The sequence below is a fragment of the Gymnodraco acuticeps genome, unplaced genomic scaffold (genome assembly GCF_902827175.1).
Source record: "Gymnodraco acuticeps unplaced genomic scaffold, fGymAcu1.1, whole genome shotgun sequence".
Classification (NCBI taxonomy): domain Eukaryota; kingdom Metazoa; phylum Chordata; class Actinopteri; order Perciformes; family Bathydraconidae; genus Gymnodraco; species Gymnodraco acuticeps.
Window position 1 is genome coordinate 8248131 of NW_022992351.1, and position 21806 is coordinate 8269936.

Here is a 21806-nt window from a genome sequence, read left to right on the forward strand (position 1 = left end):
TACGAGTCCCTTTTCTTCTTGTTTGCCACCATGTTCTCCATTCGAGGGATCTCAATCCTCTTTTCCTCTGTGGCTTTTTGGACTCTTTAATCGTTGGCTTCTTCAGGTTTGACATTTGGCTCATTAATGCGTGTACCTTCAGCTGTTGACTGGCAATTTGTTTTTCAAGCTGCCCTCTCACTTTAACTTACCTCTTCCTTCTCTTCTTATGTTCCTTCATCGATTTTGCTTCCTTCCTCACCTCATTCTTTTGTTCCTCCTCTATTTCTCCACCTTGCTCTTGCTCTGGCTCACTGTCTTCACTGTCAATGGGAGCACGGATAATTCTCTTGCTCTTCTGGGCCCCTTTCTCTTTCCTATCACCCTTCTTTTCTGTCTTTTCAGTGTCCATCTCCTCTCCGCTGAAAGCAGATAAGACCAGCGCTTCGGCTATGTTTACACTTAATGAAGTTTTGTCCCGAGTATCATCAGGACATCCTCCTAATGGTCCACTAACTGTCCATCCAAGCATGCTTGGTTCAAGGGCTTTTGGAACATCTGAACCAATCAGCAACTCAATTTCAGCGTCAATTTCGGGTAGACAAACATCCCTCAAATGCAACCATTGATTGATGTCGTTTTGACGTGGAATGTTTCCTCTGTGCACAGGCATAGTCTTCTGAGTGTATATGCCGGGGAGATCACAAAAGTTGCTGTTATGCAGTCCAGCAACCAGGCCTGACACAATGCTGGTTTCAACGACCTTCCTTTGACCCATAGTTCTCAGCAGAATGTTTGACCTTCTTCCTTGGAGATTAAGTTTGTTCATAAGGCCTAATGTGCAAATCAGTACTGCCTGGGTCAAGAAATGCATAGGTATGCACTGTTGTGTTCCCCTTTTTGGCTTCAACTTGGACTGGTACTATGGAGGGTTTGCAACCATCTTCACCGGCCCCAGTAAGGCCACCTGTCTGAATTGAGGCTTCAGCAGTGATGCTTCTTCCACTTCCTCCTGCTCATTTTCCATTTCCTTCCTTTGTTGGTAGATGTGCAACATTCTGGGATGATTTAGATTGCATATGTCGCACCTCATTAGTTTCCTGCAGTGTCTACTTATGTGTCCTTTACACAGGCAGCCAAAACAAATACCATTTTCTTTAAGAAATGTGATTTTTTTTCATGATGTGTCCTGCTTCCTAACTGTGGACACATCTCCAGAGCATGTTCACATCTACAATACAAGCAGTTTTCTACAGTGCTTCCGTCATATTTATTTTTGACTTAACTTCCACGTTGGTTGCAAAGATGCTTCCACTTGGATGAGGCTGTGGCCTTCTTATGTCTTTGGGAGGGGGTTCTTTAATGTCCCCAAATATGGGATCTGTAGCCATTTTTACTTGCCTTTCAAGGAATTCCACAATATCCTTGAAGGCAGCTCTTTGGTGGTATTTTTCCTGGATGTCACATATACAGTTCTCCATAAATCCCTCAGCCTATATGGAAGTTTCTTTAAAATGGCTAGCATGTTTGCTGGAATGTTGAGCTCAAACATGTAGTTTACATCTTCCATCGCATTGCAACATCCTCTAAGGTAGACCGTGTATGCCTGTAGAGCCCTTGTGTCCTCAGCCCTTATCCATGTATGCTGTAGCAATTTTATGTTCATTGCCAAAGTTCTGTTGTAGTAACCATTTGGCCTTGCTGAATCCACTGTCTGAGGCCTTATGTTGGCAACTCCGTACAAGGTCTCTGGGCAGTCCTGTTGTATATTGCTCCAGGTAGTAGAGGCAGTCTCTGGGGTTATTGTTTTTGCTTTCAATATTGAATTTGAAAGATCTCACAAATGTTTGGTACTGAAGTGGGTCACCATTAAATACTGGAATGTCTTTCTTGGGCATGGATGATAGACACTGTTGCTGGATTAATAAAGCGGTTATTTCATTTTGTTTTTCCATGACTGAAAATATATTGCACTTGTCACTGTTGCTTGTGGCAGTTACTGGATCTGGAAATGCTACATGTGTTAGGGGAGCTGTATCGATGTTAGTGACAGCTCTGTCTGTGGTGGTTATGATTGGTTGTTTTAATGTTACAAACTGTATTTCCCTTTGTCCCGTTTCAAAATATGACTGCATGCCCTTGGATTATATAGAACAATTAGCTGATCCCCTGGGGGCTGCCAACACTTGAATTTTTGCAATGGTGGCAGCAATGTTTCCTTCTAATTCCATTTGCTTCTTTTTCCTCCTCAATTCCTGCTCCTGTGCTTCCAGGACATGTTTGTCCTTTAGGAGTTTTTGGAGTACTTTCATGGCTGCCACTTCGGCCTCAGCTTTTATGTGTGCAGATGCGGTGCTGGAAACTCTTGATCTTGAGCTTTGCCTGCTTTTTCTGCTACCAATGTTTGATATGCTGTCACCAGGTTGTATATCATCTTGTGTGCATGATGTAGCCTTCATGTTTGACGGGGGAAAGAGAACGTCCTGCTGAGCCTCAGTATCTTGGAATTGCTCCTTTACATTGGCAGGTGTATCGTCTGATAGAATGAGAGGAATATCTGTGTTTGCAGCGATTGGTTCATTGGCAGTCATATGACCCGTTTGCAGAAAGGGCCTCCTCCCAATTTCCAAGAGCCACTGTTGTACATCCTCCATGAAATCATTGTTATGTTTTGTTATTTGTTGAAACCAGTTATTTTGTATTTCCAGGTCGTCTTCGGAAAGCAACATAAGAACTGATTCATGTGCTGTTTTTGCATTTTCATATTGATGAATTAATTTGTCCAGTTTGAGTTTAAAGGTGGGGTAGGTAAGTTTGAGAAACCGGCACGAGATACACTTTTTGTTATATTCCATGGAATGCTCTTAACATCCCGATAGCAATGAATATCTTAAGTGCTTTGACAAAAAATACATTAAAAAAATGTCATCTGTGGAAGCCGTAGTACTGTAAAAAGCACGACCAATCATTTTAGCCGGCCCAGCTAAAATAACTGGATGGCCTACTTGCCTGTCAGCCTTCCATCTGTGCACACAAACTTATCTCGTGCACTGCATAAAAAAAAAACTTGTTAAAAAACGGTCAAAGTACTGCCAAACAAAAACCCTTAAATTAAAGTAAAATACTTTAACTGAAATAAAGTGAATAAGCCATTAATTTACGGTAATTGTCCGTAAAGATTTTACAGGAAAACACTGTAATTTTACAGATTTATCTGCTCTTTTTACAGTCAATAACCTTTAATAAAAGTACAGCACTAAAACTTCTATGGGCAAAAACCCTTAAAAAACGGTCAAATGACTGGCAGCAGCGACTGCCAAACAAAAACCATAAAATTAAAGTAAAAATACTTTAACTGAAATAAAGTGCAAAAGCAATTAGTATACAGAAATTGTCCTTAAAGATTTTAGAGGAAACTTTCCTCTCTTTTCAAAATCCATTGTCTTAAAATGTTACATTAAAATACCTTAAATAAAGTTCTGATGAGAAAAACAGTTTTTTACATATTTTTTTTTATTAGATTTGTATGATCAAACACTAAAATAAATACAGAACCTAAAGTTCTACAGCTATAATACTGTTATTTTACAGCTTTTTTCTAACATTTTCCAATCAAACAGGTTCAACAAAATGACATCACAAAATGTTCTGTAGGAAACAATTACTCTGAAAACTTAAAATATAAAAATATTTGTAGAATTATAGTACAACTAATGAATACAGCATTTCATATTTAAACATCATACTTATAAACAGTAGAAACAAAAAGTAAGTTGAATTTTTTAAGATTACTTTGAAACATTCTCAACTGAAAATAACAAGATTTACAAAATGGCGACATATGTTCACATTGTCCATTTGAAGGAGCAGTGAGCAGGATTTAGTATGTCTAACATTGGGGATGTAGGTTCCAACCAATGGATAACTTGTTCACTCACCCTCCTATTCCAAGTTTGTAGGAGAATGAATATTGGCTGCAAAAAACTTGAGGCCCAATCATGTTTCCTCTGTCCATTCTGTGCTGCTGTAGACGTGGCAGTGCAACCTAGAGGACAAAAAGATCAGAATCAGAAACGGGTTTATTGCCAGGTAGGTTCACACGTAGGAGGAATTTGACTAGGTGGTGCGTACATACAAATAAAAAAATAAAAAAGTACACAGATAGCGAACTATATTAAGAACACTGTAATACAAATATAGTAAGATAGAAATAAAATAAAGTAGTAATTTACATCGCAATAGAATGCAATAAATTATAGAATATAAAATATGTGCAGTAAGCAATATTTAAACATTGCATTATTTACCATCTTGTGATCTCCATTATGTAATGCATAGAGTCTGCGTTGTGGCTGAGGTAAAGTGTCAGTGGGGGTGGGCGGGCCTTGTTGAGGTGGCGAGAGGTTTTGGTCCTGATGGAGAGAGGTGTTGGTCCTGATGGAGAGAGGTTTTGGTCCTGATGGAGAGAGGTGTTGGTCCTGATGGAGTGAGGTGTTGGTCCTGATGGAGAGAGGTGTTGGTCCTGATGGGGAGAGGTTCTGGTCCTGATGGGGAGAGGTTCTGGTCCTGATGGAGAGAGGTTCTGGTCCTGATGGAGAGAGGTTCTGGTCCTGATGGAGAGAGGTTTTGGTCCTGATGGAGAGAGGTTTTGGTCCTGATGGAGAGAGGTTTTGGTCCTGATGGAGCGCAGCCTCCTGGCAGAGGGTTGTGTTGAAGGCAGAGCTGAAGTCCACAAACAGGATCCTGGCGTAGGTTCCTGCTGTGTCCAGGTGCTGGAGGAGGAAGTGAAGTGATAACTATTAGTAAACCATAATGATGGATGTTATTATCAGCAGCTGCCAATAGATCCCCTAAATCTTGTATGATGGACCTTTGAAGCACAAGCGCACACACGCACGCTCGCATTATTGTGGGAACAATCAAACGCACTGCGTGTTAGCGAAGTACAACTGGGATTTCGAAGAGGAAGACAGGGCTCGACATTAAGGACTGCCCGATGGCCCGGGGCCATCTAGTATTTAGCTCGGGCAATGAAGCCTCACCTGCTGGTTGCCCGATCGGGCAATGAAGCCTCACCTGCTGGTTGCCCGATCGGGCAATGAAGCCTCACCTGCTGGTTGCCCGATCGGGCAATGAAGCCTCACCTGCTGGTTGCCCGATCGGGCAATGAAGCCTCACCTGCTGGTTGCCCGATCGGGCAATGAAGCCTCACCTGCTGGTTGCCCGATCGGGCAATCTATTATGCCAGTATCATGCAGCCCGCGGATCCAATAATGAGTGACCCGACAGTAAAACTAAACATATCTATAACTAGTTTAGGTAGTTTGAGAGGTAATTAAAATAGCTATGTGTGATATTCTAACCTGAAGTGTGTGTTTTGTCCGCTCACCGCTGCAGGTGATTATGCAGAGCTGCGTGTCGACTCGTCAGCTGATCTCTCTCTCTCCCGTCAGATTAGACTTCACTCGCGTTTATGTCCATATCGATCAGATCCAGCTAGTTCTAGCTAATGATAGGACTACCTGCTTATTAAAAGACACCTAAACAATAAGTGTCGCTATGCAACTGCAGCATTATGCATTTGTTTACATGCCCACCGGAACTCCGAGGCATTACCAACAGATCAACGCACAATCAACCCATACAGGACATCTCTTTCTCCACATTAAGTGTTAGACATTAGAATTGACTATTCTTGTCTGTCACATACTCTTCTTGTCTGTCACATAAGTGGCGCAACTGAAGCGGTATTGCGCTAAAGGGAAATTATTTTGACCAAAGATATTTAGATTTGCCGGCTAACGGGAACTCTGACGTCTCCATTTTGTGTGCTTCGCGGATGCGCTCGGCTCCTCTCGACTGCTGCTCGGGTAGCTTCCGGATGAGGAGGCATTCGTTCGACCAACTTACAGTAGATAACATTTTTAACAGGGGCCATAATAGTGTAAATAATAGGAATGCACGATAATTATCGTAGGAATTATATTATATTAGGAATTATGACGTCATCCCGATAAACCCGATACCAGTATTAATAGCACCGATAATATACAATATATTTTTTGGGTAAAAAAAAGAAAAATACTGCGGTGTGGGTGGATTGGGATGAGGGGCGCTTGTTTTTCACTCGGCTCCTCCCGTTTTGCCAGTACTGTGGTATTAGTGGTTTAGGAAGAGGGGAGTTCTTCACAAATCCAGCGCTCCCTAACTCATGCCTGGCTGTGACGTAAATGGTGTGCGGCCGTGAAGCCAGGACAGTAAACAAACATGTCGTCGGTGGTATGGGCGTTGGAGCTATGTGCAACTCAAGGCATATGCTCGAACCGGAGCTGCCTGGACGCTGCAATCATGTTGCGCACTATCCGTGCTGACTTTTCGTACAATGTCCCACTGTCTGGCTTCCTGCATAAAGTCAAGTGCTCGGCGCAGTTGTGGCGAAATCTCGCTCCTCTGTTTTCATTTAAACAGCTCCTTATATCCGTTAGCGCAGCTAGCTAGCACCAGATGCTAACAACAACAATGCACGTAAGGTCTCTCGCTCGCTCGGGCCACACATACACCCTCCCGGTCCTCCAGATGGCCAGTCGGTGCCTGCCGGTGAGCGTGGAAGTGTGGTCTGCCACAAGCGGGCGGCAGGAGCGGGGCTGTCAGCATCAGCGGGGCTGTCAGCATCAGCATCAGCTTGTAGATGGTATTTTAAACTTGATGCGCTCTGAAACTACGGGGCGGCCAAGGAAAAAAAATACACATGCGTTAATCGCGTTAAAATAATTAGTGGCGTACATTTTTTTTTATTATCGAGAAGCAGGAAGTTATAGGTATCGGTTTCAAAAAACCAATATCGTGCATCCCTAGTAAATAACGTTTGTTTTGGCAGTTATAACTGAATGTAATGTTTTCTACTTTTTTCCATCTGGGAAGGCATTTGCTTTCATCAGATGGAAAGTGTCTTGACCAACAACTTAAGTATTTATTATAGCTATGCAGGGCATGCAAGCGAGCAAACACAAACAAGAACAAACAAACAAGTGAAATGAAGAATAAAATTGAAATTGTACAATATAATATTGTGGTGGTTCATCTTATAATTCAGTCTAGAGAATGCACCTGCAAAAATCTAAATGTTCTAAGGGGAGGCTCCCCCAAACCCTTTGTGCCATTTCGCCCGCGAGTATTTTTCAGGGCAATCTCTATTGGGCTCAGGGCCATCTGTAAATTAGCTTAGATGGCCCACAGGGCCATCTCCCAAAATCCTTAATGTCATGCACTGGAAGATATGCTTGGTCAATTCTTAATAAAAAAGAAAAACCAACAAATTGAGTACTTGAGTTTTCAATAGCAGCGCCTAGCTACAGCTGCGGAGCTTTGGTCAATACCGCTAACAGTTTATTTCCTTAAAATGGTACATATCGCTGAATCTATATTTTCATCTTCAGGTGATTAAATCTGCATAATGTCCCTGTACAATAAGGTTCGAGTATTTTGTAATCCAGTGAGGAAATTCAAGACTGATTAAACAACACTAAATAAAATGTTAGTGTTTTCTTCAAACTCAGACTCTCTGCTGCGGCTATACCTCAAAGACAAAACAATTGTCTGATGATCTTTGTTGAACAAGGTCTGATTGTCCTGTACATGTACAATGTGGGGTATTTTTAAATACTTTACTAAACCACATTCAATATTATGTTAGACACAAGTTAGTTATTACTCACATATCAAAGTCTTTTCATCTTCATGATGGAAGAATAGCTGCCTGGAGAGACTGATGAGAGGGACACAGCTGGCGTCAGCAGCTTTCCACACAAAGCCATCACATCTTCTCTTCCATAGTCCTCACTGTCCACTGGTCAAAACAGTGAACATCACAGCTGTCATGTTAACCCTTTGTTACACAACATACAACCAACATGCCTCAAAAGTGACCCGAATTAGTTTTAATTGTAAATATCTTTGCAATAAATTACTTTAACCATTCAGGATTCCAGGTATTCCTCAATTAACCTGTTTTGGATCAACACCAATTCTAATTTTTGTTTTTCCCTTTCTTACTTTTTTTAATAAAAATCATGTTTGTATCACTACACGTCTAAGGCACAACATGGGTCAAACATTACCTGTATTCTTTTGCTATGTTATTTCATGCATGGCTGAGTGTTTCTTTACTATACATTTTCAAAAATAATTAATTTTAGCAGTGATTTGGACCAAGCATGTATGATGTAGTAATACAAAAAGTATTTTAGTTCACACAGTGTGACATTAGCTAGTCATGTTAGCGTGTAAAATATAGAGCAGAGCTAACTCGCAAGTTAGCCGAACGTTAGCGGTTAGCTGTTTATGCTATGCTAGCTGTTGGCTACTGAACATTAACAAACTGGATTCCGCTGTAAGAAAGCTGTGAAACTTTACATTAAACTTGGCGACAACACTGTGACACCCCGCTGCATGTTTATGTCTAATTCTCCCGTGTTGGAGACGAGAGGCTGGGGGGGCAGCACTGCAATAAACTGTAAGCTAACGTTAGCAGCCACATGTTAAGCCGGTTTTCCCGGGCGCAACATCTTGCAAGAAACAGCATCTCATGGCTTCTTAACATTTAACAACCTATTAATGATGCATACCAACTTAACGGGAAGAAACTCAGCTAACTAGAAGAAGAAACGTAACCTTAAATACAAAATAAAACATTCACAAACTAAGGATTATCTAAATACATGTTTAACTCCATTACAGTTGCAGGACTCACCAGATCTCAAGTCTTCTGTTCTTTGTTGACGTCCCGATGCTCATATTTAACGTGTAGATGTAAAACGATACCGATATTAATCCATAAACTCCTGCAGCAGACATACAGACAGCTGTAGCTCGCAGGAGGAGACCGCTCAAACTGACGTGGAAGTTTCAAATGTGAACGACAGGCGCGGACAGTTCTCATTGGCAGGTTTCTTCGATTACGTTTATATTAACCAATCAGGAGTGTTGTGGACTCATTCCAAACATGCCTGACTTGTCTGCCGTGTTTTGGCTGAATTCTATTTCAAGTGCCGTAGCTCTGGCTGTCGGCCAGAATCCGAAAACCATACATTACTGTATACTGTAAAACTAAGTTGTATTACTGTATATTGACCAATGGAAAAAAAACACAGCAATATAAATAAAACAAGGATAACTGTGACTTATTGTTGAGTAAATAACAGTGTGTGTTTTAAACATTGGTCCTCCCTGCAGAGATTTCTCCACTTTCTATGATTTTTTTTATTTTTCTTATGATATTGTCAACTGTAGATGTTTACAATATAGTAAATTAGGAATTTCATGAAAACATATTTATTTACTTTTGTTTCAACATTGGATATTTTGTGTTTGTGGTGGATTCAATCGAATATTGAGAAAATGATTTATGTACAAATGTTTTACTTACATTTTACGTTTTTTTTATTTGACGCTTTTTTTTACAGTTTTATGTTTACCTTAAAATTACAAAGAAAATCTTAAAGTCTTATAATAGTAATACACTTTTATATTACGAGTTACATATTTAATTACAGATAATACTTTTTATTTTGCATGTATTTTCTGAAAGTGCAAAAATACTGTAAATATTATATAGTAAATTTACTGTAAAAAAAAAGGAAATAAACGTTATTTGTTGTTATTGTCAAAATACTTAAAATAATGTTTTGGGTTGTTAATTTATAGTTAATATCTGTCATTTTACAGGATTTTGCAAGGTATTTAAAAAAACATGATAATTACTATACAAATGTACGGTTATTTCCTGTAAAATTACAATCTTTTTTTACAGTGTGCCCTCATTGGTCATGTGCGCGTCCGTGTGTGTTGGAGGAGGGGCTCTGTAAGGAAGTGGCAGATTTTTCCCGGCTGTGTACTTTCAAATTCTAGCGCACTCAAGCTGGTTTCTCCAAAATTACCTACCCCACCTTTAACATCCTTTGCATTTTCATCATTTTTCATTTCCTGTGTGCGTCCTTTAATCTTCTGCACGTTTGACTGACATTCTTTTTGCAGTTGTTCGATTTTGCAAGCCAAGGCTTTACTCGTAAGCTTGACAGTCCTTTTTTCCATTCCATCGTTTGTGTCACTCATATTTGATGCAATATGTGTGGTGCCTTTAGCATTCAAAGTAACACGACAGTGTTCACTGGTTAAACCAGCGGGGCCCGGCCGCCACAGCAAAACAAGCAATTAGAAAACTCCCGCCGCTCACTGCATAACAAGCACACTCAACCGCCGCTCACAGCACAACACGCGCACACAACAAAAGCCAAAGTCCCCAATGGACAAACGGTCACGCTTCCCAAACGGTCACGCTTCCCAAACTGTGTCCAGCAAAAATACACAAGAAAGGAAATAATCGTGCCTACCGCCTTCAGCTTGTTGTGCGCTGCAGTGAATGATTGTCCATCAGTGAGTCCTCGTGGCTACTCCAATCCATATCAATTAGGGAATAACGGTCATAAGGTTCCAAAGGTTATGCATGATAGGTGACCTTTAAAGTAATTCCAACCCAATGTGTATCTTCCCAGGCTCTGAATTCGTTCTCCTGCTTCATATAGCTTCTGCTCTCAAGGGTTTTACAGAAAAGAACGCCTTTAATTGCATAGCAGGTTATTATCTGATGTTTAAAGTAAAGTAACTGGACAATGACATTGCCATCAGCCCCACCTACACTTTGCATTAAAAGTTAATTTGCAACCTATTAGCTTGCCTATATGTCAATGTGGTACACATTATACCTGCTAACCATGAGCCTTGAAAACATCAGTATATTTGTAGACACTTGTTATCCATGGAATATTTAAGTGAGCACTACAGCAACAATGCTAGAGGCTTTTAGTTCAATAATGGTCTTTGTTTCTTTATGTTGCTGTTGTCAGGGCCTGTCTGTAAGCTCACACACACAAACACACACACACACTAACACACACACACACACACACACACACACACACACCACACACACACACACACTGTCTGTACACTGTATTCACACAATATTAATAGTCCCAGTCAATAAACTGACAGGCTGACACGTGTTACATTAACCACAAGCAGGTCCTGTAGCTACAAATACATGTTGAGAAGAAAAAAGCTTTAAACTCGCTGCCAAGTTCATAAACTACTCACATTTCTTCTGAGTTAGGTGTGAAGACATGCCAATCAAAATGTTCCATGTTCTTTCATGAGCTCTCACAAGCTTTCAGGATGTTGACAAAGGACAAATTCAGCTGTTGTGAGTCAGAATTGGTGTATAATTACCAGAAAAAATCCCAAGTAAACATCTAAATGTACCAACCTGCCTGGGAACAAAGCAGACAGAGAAAAGCGGACAAAAATGGACAGAAGACACACAGATACCCTTAAAACATCTAGGGTTTTTTAGGTCAAAGTTCATGGTCTTTTGGTGACACTGAGGGGTCTGTAAACATTTGATCCCCATGACTGAGCAAACATCAGGAACTGACGTGACAGCGGCATACTAACCTGGGCAAGGCCGCCATGGCAACTGACAGCCGTTGACATCGTCATCATGGTAACTGACAACTTGTGATTGACAGGCAGGTTAGGAAATGTGTGTGCAGGAGCTGATCCATGACGAGAGGAGGGATTAGATGCATAATGGGTCTGGGATTAGCTATCTATCGTCGATATAACTCCACCTTGATGCCCAACAACACAGAATTTCGCAGTTTTCTTGTTGTTTGGCCTGTATAGTTCAATCACTCTCTTTTCAAGTGTCTCTCCTTCATGGAAAGGATCAAATTATAGGTGGGGGAATGAAAATACAGTATAGTATGTTGAAAATATCAGATAAAAAAAACAATTAATATAGTAAGACGTCAAATATAAGAAAAACCGATATAGTATATTTGGTCGAAAAAACGAAAACTAAATGTCGAAAATATCAGTGAAAAAAAACACATGGTATAGTAGTCGAGATTTCTGAAAAACGACATTGTATAGTATGCTGAAAAATATCTGTAAAAAACTATCAAGTATAGTATGTCGAAAATATCCAAGAAAAACATTTAAAAAAATTCTTAGATTTTCTTAAATGTTGACGATTTAAGAAATAACGGCATAGTATAGTTTGTTGAAAATATCTGAAAAATGTATATATTATAGTATGTCGAACATTTTAGAAAATAATTGGGTATTTTATATGTCAGAAATGTCACACAAAAAGTGATAGTATGTCGAAATAATGAAAAAACATTCTAAAAATGTATAAATTATTGTGAAAGAAAAATATCTGTATTATGGTATAACAGTATGGTCACGTTTTGGGTAGGTTCAGGGTCGAGGCATGACGGACGGACGGACGGAAGATGTTGTTCTTCTATAGGACGATTGTTCCTTGAATTATAGGCTCTAACCTTTGTGCTTTTAGTTTTGTTGATGTTTGTTGGTTCTCCTGAATGGATTATGAACCCTAATTATCACTCATCAAAACATTGTAATGTTAAGAATTAGGAGGCATACCAAACCTGCAAACATACAATTAAGGTTCACATTGAGGTAAATTATAGATTGAGGTATGATGGATAATATTGAAAAAGCGCTATAATAAATGTAAGGAATTATTATTATTATTATTATTATGGATAATAAAAAAGGTTGGTTGGCAGATGAAAATGACCCACTCTTAGTGATTGAGAGTATGTGTGTTCAATAAGGCGTTCAGAGGACACAAACCACAAGCTGGCCCGCCTCCACCTGGTAGAAATCACTGCCAACACTTCCCTGGTACTGCAAACACAGCTGTAAACACACACACATAAGAACACAGAGTAACCTGGCAAATCAAACACATTGTTGACACACAGCAACTGTCCCAAAACTGCTGATAATCAAATGTAAAATGGTCAACAATAATATATTAAATACAGTCTAATAAAACTGAATAAACTGCTTTTGAGGGATTGGATTTATAACAATGGTGTGGAAGCTTTTACTTTATTCTGCAGGGGTTTCAAAAACAGTAAGCTTTTAAATGTTTTATGTGATGCATTTATCTTGCGTATGCCTTTCCTCCCTTCTTCCCCACTCTATCCTTCACTATCCTTCATTCCCTCCGCAGGCTGCTTCTCCTTCCCATCTGTCAAAAGTGAAAGGAGAGAAGGATCATGCCAAACTGAAAAGAAAAGGATTATTTGTTGTTAAAAATCTCAACTAATACCAAGTGTTTAAATTCCAACAAGCTCCTAGAAAGACCACAAAATAGATAGTGTGTGTGTGTGTGTGTGTGTGTGTGTGTGTGTGTGTGTGTGTGTGTGTGTGTGTGTGTGTGTGTGTGTGTGTGTGTGTGTGTGTGTGTGTGTGTGTGTGTGTGTGTGTGTGTGTGTGTGTGTGTGTGTGTGTGTGTGTGTGTGAGAATCTACCCCCCAATGAATGTCTGCTGGTGGTTTCATACCTTTCCTCCCAAACTGCCCAATGGCAAACAAGGTCACCGTCCAGCCAGAGAGTGGGCTGATCCAATCAGAGAAGAGTACACCAGGGGGGTAAAGATGTAACCAGAGGACATGGGGAGGGAAAAGTGGAGGAAGTGGATTTGCTCCTGAGAAACCTCCACAAATTCTTATGCTGGAGCGTAGTCGGATTCTAGGGGGCTTAGTGGGATTTTGCCCGGAGAAATTGTCTTATTATTATGACTTCTTTGTTTAGCGGACACCCTTATCTCTTGGCTGAATTTGTGGGATTATTCCTTTATTCCATACTCGCACCCTTAATACTCGGAAGCTGTTTCGCCAGTAATTAGGTCTTAGTGTCCTTGTTTAGTTTGCCCCAGTATTGTTAGCAGCCACAGCAGAAGTTGTACAATGAAAAAGAGAGGTTAAATGAAAGAAATACCTCAGAATAACGAATCGTTTTTCAGCAGGAACTCTTTGGTAACCGTAACGGATATAAACGATGATTGTAAAAGTCTGGCAAAGGCTCTCCTGTGGCCATGTGATGGAAAAGTAGCCTTGCAAATGACAGCCAGCTATATATAGTATATATACTGTAAATATAAGCACAATTATTCACCAAATGATGGGTGGCAAGGCTAGCTATGTTTGCTTTTTTCATGAAAAAACCCTAAAAAGCAGGCAGTTTCAACATGTTAAACACTAACCTGCCACTTTAGGCCTGTCAGAATTTTTCTGGGACTGCATAGGTTTAAAACTTTGGACTTGAGTGTTCAAGCTGGGGCCAGAATGCTTATGCTTCTCAAAAATATTCTTCAAATTGTATTTTCGTCAAAAGAGAATAGGTCAATTGACATATAATGGTAACTACCACAGTGTGTGCTGCAAGAAAAAGAGAGAGGGAGGGAGGGAAAGAAAGAAATGGGTTTTCTAAGTGCTTTATCTCTTGTCTCATTGTCTCTGGATCCCAAGGACAAACGGTGGCAGGCGAGCTCGCCCGGTCACAGTCTGTCAGCTAAAGCCTTGTTCATCCTCTAATGACTTCAGATTCTAAATCAATCTCCTGCCACACCAACAGGAAGACACACAAAAACACCTTTAACAGCCTATGTGTTCCTCTCCATCTGGAACAACATGCACATAAATGACACACAAAGTCACCTCGGCTGGTTAAATGTGATCGTCAGTCTCCAGGTGGTTTTCGATGTTAATGTGTAGTAAAGCACCTCATGACAGGTAAAAACACTGCAACAGCTGTTCTGTCTTTCTATCACATTCCACTTTTCCCAACCACAATGTCTTTCTTCACTTCACATCTCTCTTGCTCTCATTATCCAACACTTGTCCTGCTGTTTCTCTCATCTCTCATGATGCCCTCTTCTTCACATATACAGGGAGAGAGTCTTATAACAGAAAAGTAAATATAAATGCTCTTTTTAAATCCTTTTTTGTCTATCCCTGTTATTTTCTTTTCATCTGTTCAGCCAACATATTTGACATCCTTCCTGTGATTTTACCCTCCTGGCTCACTGCTTTAGGAAATACCTGTCCTCAGCTGACACACACATGAGCATTTGAAGAGAGAAACACACAGTCGCACAGCGTCTGCTAAATGTCAAATATTTGTTTGTGAAAAGATTCATATTATTGTATATTTTTAAGTTTTATGAAGCAAATTAAACCAGATAAGCTAACTCGTATACACGCCTTCCATCCACAAACTACACAAATGCAAAGTGCCCACACATGAAACCAACCGCAACAAAAACAAGGTGTGCGATATGCTACAAATGGAGAAGATAGTGTGGAGCTGAGTAATGGCGGAAAATCTCTTTTCCTGACTTGGCAGGTGCTCGACCTCGCTACAAAGAAAATCTGTCACTCAGTGGAAACTATAGAAAATTACTATATACAGTCACAGGCTGCCACACAAACAGGCAGATATCCAGCAACCTGGGACACGCTGACATCTGAGTTCAGTGGGTGGACACACACACAAACACACACACACACACACACACACACACACACACACATCAAGATACAGCTTTCACATGGTCGCAAACAGAAAAGGACACACACGGCAGAGAGAGAACCATGTCTTTAATCAGGCCTAGTGCATCTGTCAACAATGCTGTGAACACAGGGCTTCATCACAACAGAGAGACCCCGGTGTGTGTGTGTGTGTGTGTGTGTGTGTGTGTGTGTGTGTGTGTGTGTGTGTGTGTGTGTGTGTGTGTGTGTGTGTGTGTGTGTGTGTGTGTGTGTGTGTGTGTGTGTGTGTGTGTGTAGAAAACATGACCAAACAACACACCCCTCCATCCATCACGATGAGAGGTTAAATAAAGTGGAGCTGCTCTTTAAGGAAAGGAAATTCAGCCAGAAACTGAAGGAAGAGCGGAAAACAAAAACACTAAACCTATTTCAAATGCATTGCAAGCAAAATATAAATTGAATGTCTAAATAATTCCTGGATGGAAAGTGCACAAGTAATGAAAAGAAAGTAGCAGAAGTGCTCGGTGCAAAGTTTTTTTGCTGTGGTGGGAGCTGCAGTGTTGTAATCAGTATGTGGACAACATCCTGATTACAGTCCAGCATGCATTCCACTTCTGTTACAGTCAGCTGTGATTAGCATGTGGGCGAGCCTGCAGGCTGTGTGTGGGTGCATCTGTGTGTGTGTCTGTGTGTGTTTATGTATGTGCCTACCCATCCTTCCCTGTGAGTAAATGTTCAAGCATACTGTACACTGATCTGTTATGTCTATATGATTGTCCTTCTGTGAATCTGTGATCAAAATACACGTCTGTAAACAACAGAATAAAAATGATTAATGGAAATCGCGCTAAAATCGAACTTCAAATGGAAGGCTATGAAGTTTTAATGTAGTTTGTTGTAACTGTATATGTGGAAACCTTAAGGTATATGAAAACTACAAACTCCCTTGTAGTAAGATTGCAACACGAGCTCTATCATAAAACTCCTTTAATGGATCTACTTCTTGTATCAGCTGTGGGAGGTTGACCTGCTATGAAAGGTGCCTATCTAGCTTTACATAGCAGCTACTGAGTCTGTCCACTACACATCAATCACTGTCTAGCACAAAATAACCTATAATGGAAGGTTTGGTTTGCAAAACATTTCTTTATTATAACCCTGCCTATGCTAACACTTCCGAGGTATTAAAAAACTACTGCAGACCCCTCATACCCTGGACACTTCCTGTTCTAACTGTTCCCCTATGGCAGGCACTACACAGCGTGGTATACCAAAACTACCAGACACAACAGCAGTTTAAATCCACTCTCACTAACAGTTAAACCTGCAATAACTAGGGGCAGCTGAGACAAGCTGTGTACACAACAATGACAGTATCACCTTTATTAAGTTGTAAACTTATAGGCAAATATTTGCTTGTTTAATGGTTTAAACATCCAGCAGAACATTCCTTAGAGTCATGTTTTATTTTCACTATAGGCAAATGTTACTTCAGTTACTCTTTGTTGCTCCTTTTTTGGTCTGCACCCACACTGTGTTCACCAGCTAGTCTCCAACTTTGACTGTCTAAAGTTTTGATTCTGTATTTCCCAGTGGAGGTTCTAGACTAATTTTCTGCAGGGGGCCATGCTGGAGGTAGTTATTTATGAGGGGGGCCCATTTGATGATGGTAAAAAGACACAAAGATTCAAGATTTACATTTTGTTTGGTATTTGTTTCCATTAAAGCATTTGTGTTGGTAACTTAGGTAAAACGTCATTAAATGAATGTTCACAGATTCATGTTTTGAAGGAGGGCCACAGGCTCCGTGTTACAGTAGCACTAGACCCTGTTGCCCCCTACCCCCAGAACCGCCCATGGTATTACCTGATGAGAGAGTGAACCAAACAGTTGTAGCTTAGTCCACAATTGCACTCGTTTTTTGGGGGAAATAGAGCTTTGTTCTCAAACAAATTCACACATACACACACACAGGCATACACACAGGCAAACTTGGCAGTGGGGTCTATGGCATGAACAGAACAGAACAGTGTATCAATTTCAGTCTTGACTGAGGGTGCTTGTGTGTTATGTGGATGAGGGTTGGAGGATAGCCTGCATTTCCTAAAGCTGATACTTATCGCCTGATCCAGCTCCCCAGCACTCTGTGATCTGAAAAGATACACCGCTGATGCACTTAAGCACATTATCTGCATACCACAGCCTCACTCAGGGGCACTTTTGGAGGGAGGGTCAAAACTTTCAGAGGGCCCCAAATTGAAGGGGACCCTAAACTGAGTCTTTTATTCTTGTTTTTGTAATTTGGTCATTACAGTGATTTTTACAAGTTAAACAAAAAAATGGAAGAGCAAGAAATGGAAAAGCTTGTTTTGCATTCTGGCTGTGTTAACCTATATGGGGTGACATTGTGGTTCACAGCTATCGTACTGAGGGCTTAAAGCTTATCATCTTAAAACAAAGGTCATGTGGAGTAAAGAGGGGGTGATTTGATGGGGGTGAGTGTGGGAAGGAGGCGGTAAAGATAGAAAGGAAAGCAAGAGGGGTACAAGAGCAACATCAGCCAAATTACACTAAGAGGGAATGGACATCAAAGAGCATAAGATGTGGGAGGAGCGACAGAAGAGCTGTCATATAAATCTGAAGCCTTTTAGATAATAAGCTGAGAGGCAAATGGAGAAAATGAAGAGCGAAGACTTTTCACTTAACCCCTCAGTTAAGCCGTCCTCACGTGGAAATAGCTGTCACCTCTTTCATTCAATCTCGTCACAGGCCTCTTAGCCAACACTGTTTTTATGTCCATCACTTCACCTCCCTTCTTCTTCCATCATCCATCCATCCAAGGGGCCTCCTCTCCTCCACCTTTGGTCACTGTCCACTGGGTCGTGATGAGAGGCATGTTCAGGCAGGCCCTCTCAAAAGGTCCATCTTCCCTTTGAGGATGATTACTTTAATCCACAAATCAGAAGACCCCATGAAGTTGCTGGTACTTGCTTGTGAGAATATAAGAAAGAAGAAACAAATTAGATTGACAAAGTTGCTGCTTATCAAAGTGTCACTGAATAATCCACAGATTTAAAAAAAGAGTTTGAACTGATAATGATTGGATTTCCCCAACCAATCCAATCATGACTTCATTTGTGCACACCAGACACACACAAACAGGCAGCCAAATGTGATACTTGTATTAGGTAACTCACAAAAATGCATGCAGCGATCAGCACACAAGCAGAGAAACACTCACACTCTGTGTTATTAAACTGTGTGCCCCAGAGGTTCTCAGAAAGCACTTCCATTAGGACCTCACAGAGCTGTAGTGCACTTCTGAGTAATACCTGTCACTTCTGTTGGAGCTGTGAATGGATAAATTACTTGGCATGTGTGTCATTACGTTTTTGTGAAGGAATTATCACAGCAAAGCGCTTTACAGAGAGGGAGAGGTTCTTCTTTTTGTCTAGTGAAGCATCATTTCTCTTCATCTCTATTTTCCCTCTAAGCCTATAAATCCTACTGTGACACATTACGTCAGGCAATGTTCGGTTTGCACACACCTGGAATGTCGTAAATCATAACTACAGTAGCAATGGTATTTTTTCAAGCAGGAACATAACTAACATATATTTAAATACATTTTGATCACTAGATGTTATCTGTTATAGCTGATGTACATTTGGAATGAGAAGTGTACAAATAATCACATAAACAGTTTACATGTGTCATGATTAAACAGGTATTAATCTCATCTGTGTTAATGTTTGTAAGTTCTGACATGATTCATATGCTCTCTAAAACAAGATAAATTATCCGTGTCCGCTGCTAGAAATAATGTTGCATCAACAACTTTTTTATTATTTCCAACAGAATTCGGGTGGATGCTCCCCAAGTCTGAATATACAACTTATTTGGACTATGATGATTTTTACCATAACTTTACTGATGAAGTTACGTACTTGACAATTACAAGTGTATAAGTGTCAAGTAAATTGCTTTACAAAGTTTGCAAACAACAATTTGGTCAATTAATTTCTCAGCTTGGTAGCTCAAGCTTATGTTACCAACAATATTGTTCTATGTTAGCAACATGCTACAACACTGTTGCTAGGGGAGCTAAAAGAATAAACATTGTATCTCTTTATTTTCTAGGCTAAACTATTCTGTCTTTTACACAAAAATCAAGTCACTGGCTATTAGGTGACCAATAAAGTTGTGAAATGTACATTTAGGTTATTATGGAGGCATATTACATGCAGGCATAATGTTGTACTACATTCGTCCTGTATTAAACAGAAGAAGCAGACCAGGAAGGCACCGACAGATGCACGTGGATACGGACGTGCGGTCGCCTAACCTTGTTCGTGTTTGTAAACTGTAAATCTCTTCACAGTTCACTAAACTGACAAAGGTAGGAAAGGTCTGATGGATGGAGTGAGAATTGTGAGAAAAGAGATGGGAGGATAAGGTCATGTGTTCCCCAAACAGCAGGGGGAAGAAACATCTGACTTCAGGGTAAAACATGGCAGCAGAGTATTTTGTTTACAGAGGAAAAGCAGAATTGGGAATGCAATTTATAAATGTCTGCAGTGTTGACAGAAATCTTGAATTGTTTTACTTGCTGCTAATGGAGGTCATTTTAGTTGAAACTAAAGTTGACAGTTGGCATGCTTATTGTTTGGAAATGATTCAGGGTCTTGAGGCTAAAGTTGGTATATTTATATTATTTAAATTGAGTTTAGAAACAAAGTGTTCCTATAATATTTACATAACAAAACATCCACTTCAGCATACAAAGGAAAGAAGAGAACAGAGAAGAGTCACGCAAATCTGTTTTTGATTAAATAAACAATTTGAGTCAAAGCAGATGTTAAGAGTGAGAGACAGGTGCAGGCAGCATGGTGTTCTGAACCAATAGGAAGTCATTATTGAAGCTTGCCCCGTTCATTTGCCTATAAACACAATCAGCAGATGTTGAAACACACGCTAATGGAGGAAAATATTAATTCAGGTCAAGTTGACTTTTATTTTCTTGTTATAACTCAGTAAATCTGTAAATACAGCTATAATAAACTGAATTACACTTTTTGATGATATTACTATTTCTGGTTGTTATTGTGAATCAATCCTGTGAAACATAACTTTCCTTAAAACCTCAGAACCAGGTTGATTATCGTCATGTTTTTGTTTCAGAAATAAAGTTATACAGTCAAATGTTATGAGGTCGTAACATTTTAAGAGACTTTTAAAGCATGTTGACTGAAACTTTAAAAAATAGGAAAATCTGAAAACTGGTCACACCTTCCTGGAAATATTTGTACTCTAAACGAAGTAAACAAGTTCAGCCTTGATAAAGCCTGAGGCTAGGTTGTGTCTAAAAAACATTACCATTTAAACAGGCAATAAGAAACTCTAGTTCCCGCAGATTCATAAAGATACATCTTTTTTTTATAAGAATCTATTGTAAAAATGGCTTTGAGACTAATTATGGAAAATATGACTGTTGGATCCAACACCTTCGATTAAGAAACAGGCTTAGCTGCACAATTTTACAATTCTTTATATGAGGCTTAACAAGCATATTATAATAAATAGTTGGCATTTCTTTTAATCTGCAAGCGCACACAAGGCAGATGAATACAAGTACAATCCCTGACACAGAGACTATAGAGACTTTGCCTGGAACAGCTGATTGAAACTCTACTCTTTTGATTTCATCTGAAACAGGATCCATCTGCACAGAATGTTGTAAACAAGATGCAAGAGAGGCTGCCTCAGGTGCTATTATCTCCTTTTATGTGCTTTATTTGTGTCTCATTCTTTCTCTTTTTGAAACAAACAAACAGAGACTGATACTTTAATAAAACAGAACAAATTCCCCTGGCAGGACAGAGTGCTGGACAGAATTCGCTCTGGGCCTGACCACGGCTCACAAACATGGGCCAGTGCTCCAGAAGAATGTGCCAGGAATAGAAAAAATAATGTCTGTAATATCATCTTAAATGCCTCAGAGGGCTCGTTTGTCCAAAAAATATACTTTTTGGTGGGTTTTACAATACGTCTTTTTTTATAAAAAACACTCCAAGGATAGGAGACACATTTGATCTGGAATACTCAGACAAATAGCTGCTTAAAATGCTATATAAGTATCATAAATGATTGTTATTTTTGTGGAAATAAAAGGCACAGGAAGGTTGATGACACCAGGATTGAAAAGGGACAAACAGGACATTGAAAATGACAAAGAACTTGTGCAGATTGATAATTCTCCATTATAATTCCTAATAGGGGGATACTGCATTATTCTGTCCTGTATCAATATTTAATGTTCCCATTACAGCTGACACCCTGAGTGATGCTGCCAGGTGGAGGCAGTGAGGATCATGCAGGAAGAATGAGATCCAACCATCC

The 21806-nt window shown here is 39.9% G+C and overlaps 1 long non-coding RNA gene across 1 annotated transcript; it reads right to left on the bottom strand.

Moving 5' to 3' along the window:
* Window positions 1–4569: 4569 nt before the first annotated feature.
* On the bottom strand, window positions 4570–9041 carry LOC117541721. Its single transcript, XR_004568340.1, has 3 exons — window positions 8729–9041; window positions 7695–7825; window positions 4570–4751 (listed from the first exon to the last, which is right to left on the bottom strand). It is a non-coding gene; the product is annotated as an uncharacterized LOC117541721 (long non-coding RNA).
* Between the last annotated feature and the right edge of the window lie 12765 nt (window positions 9042–21806).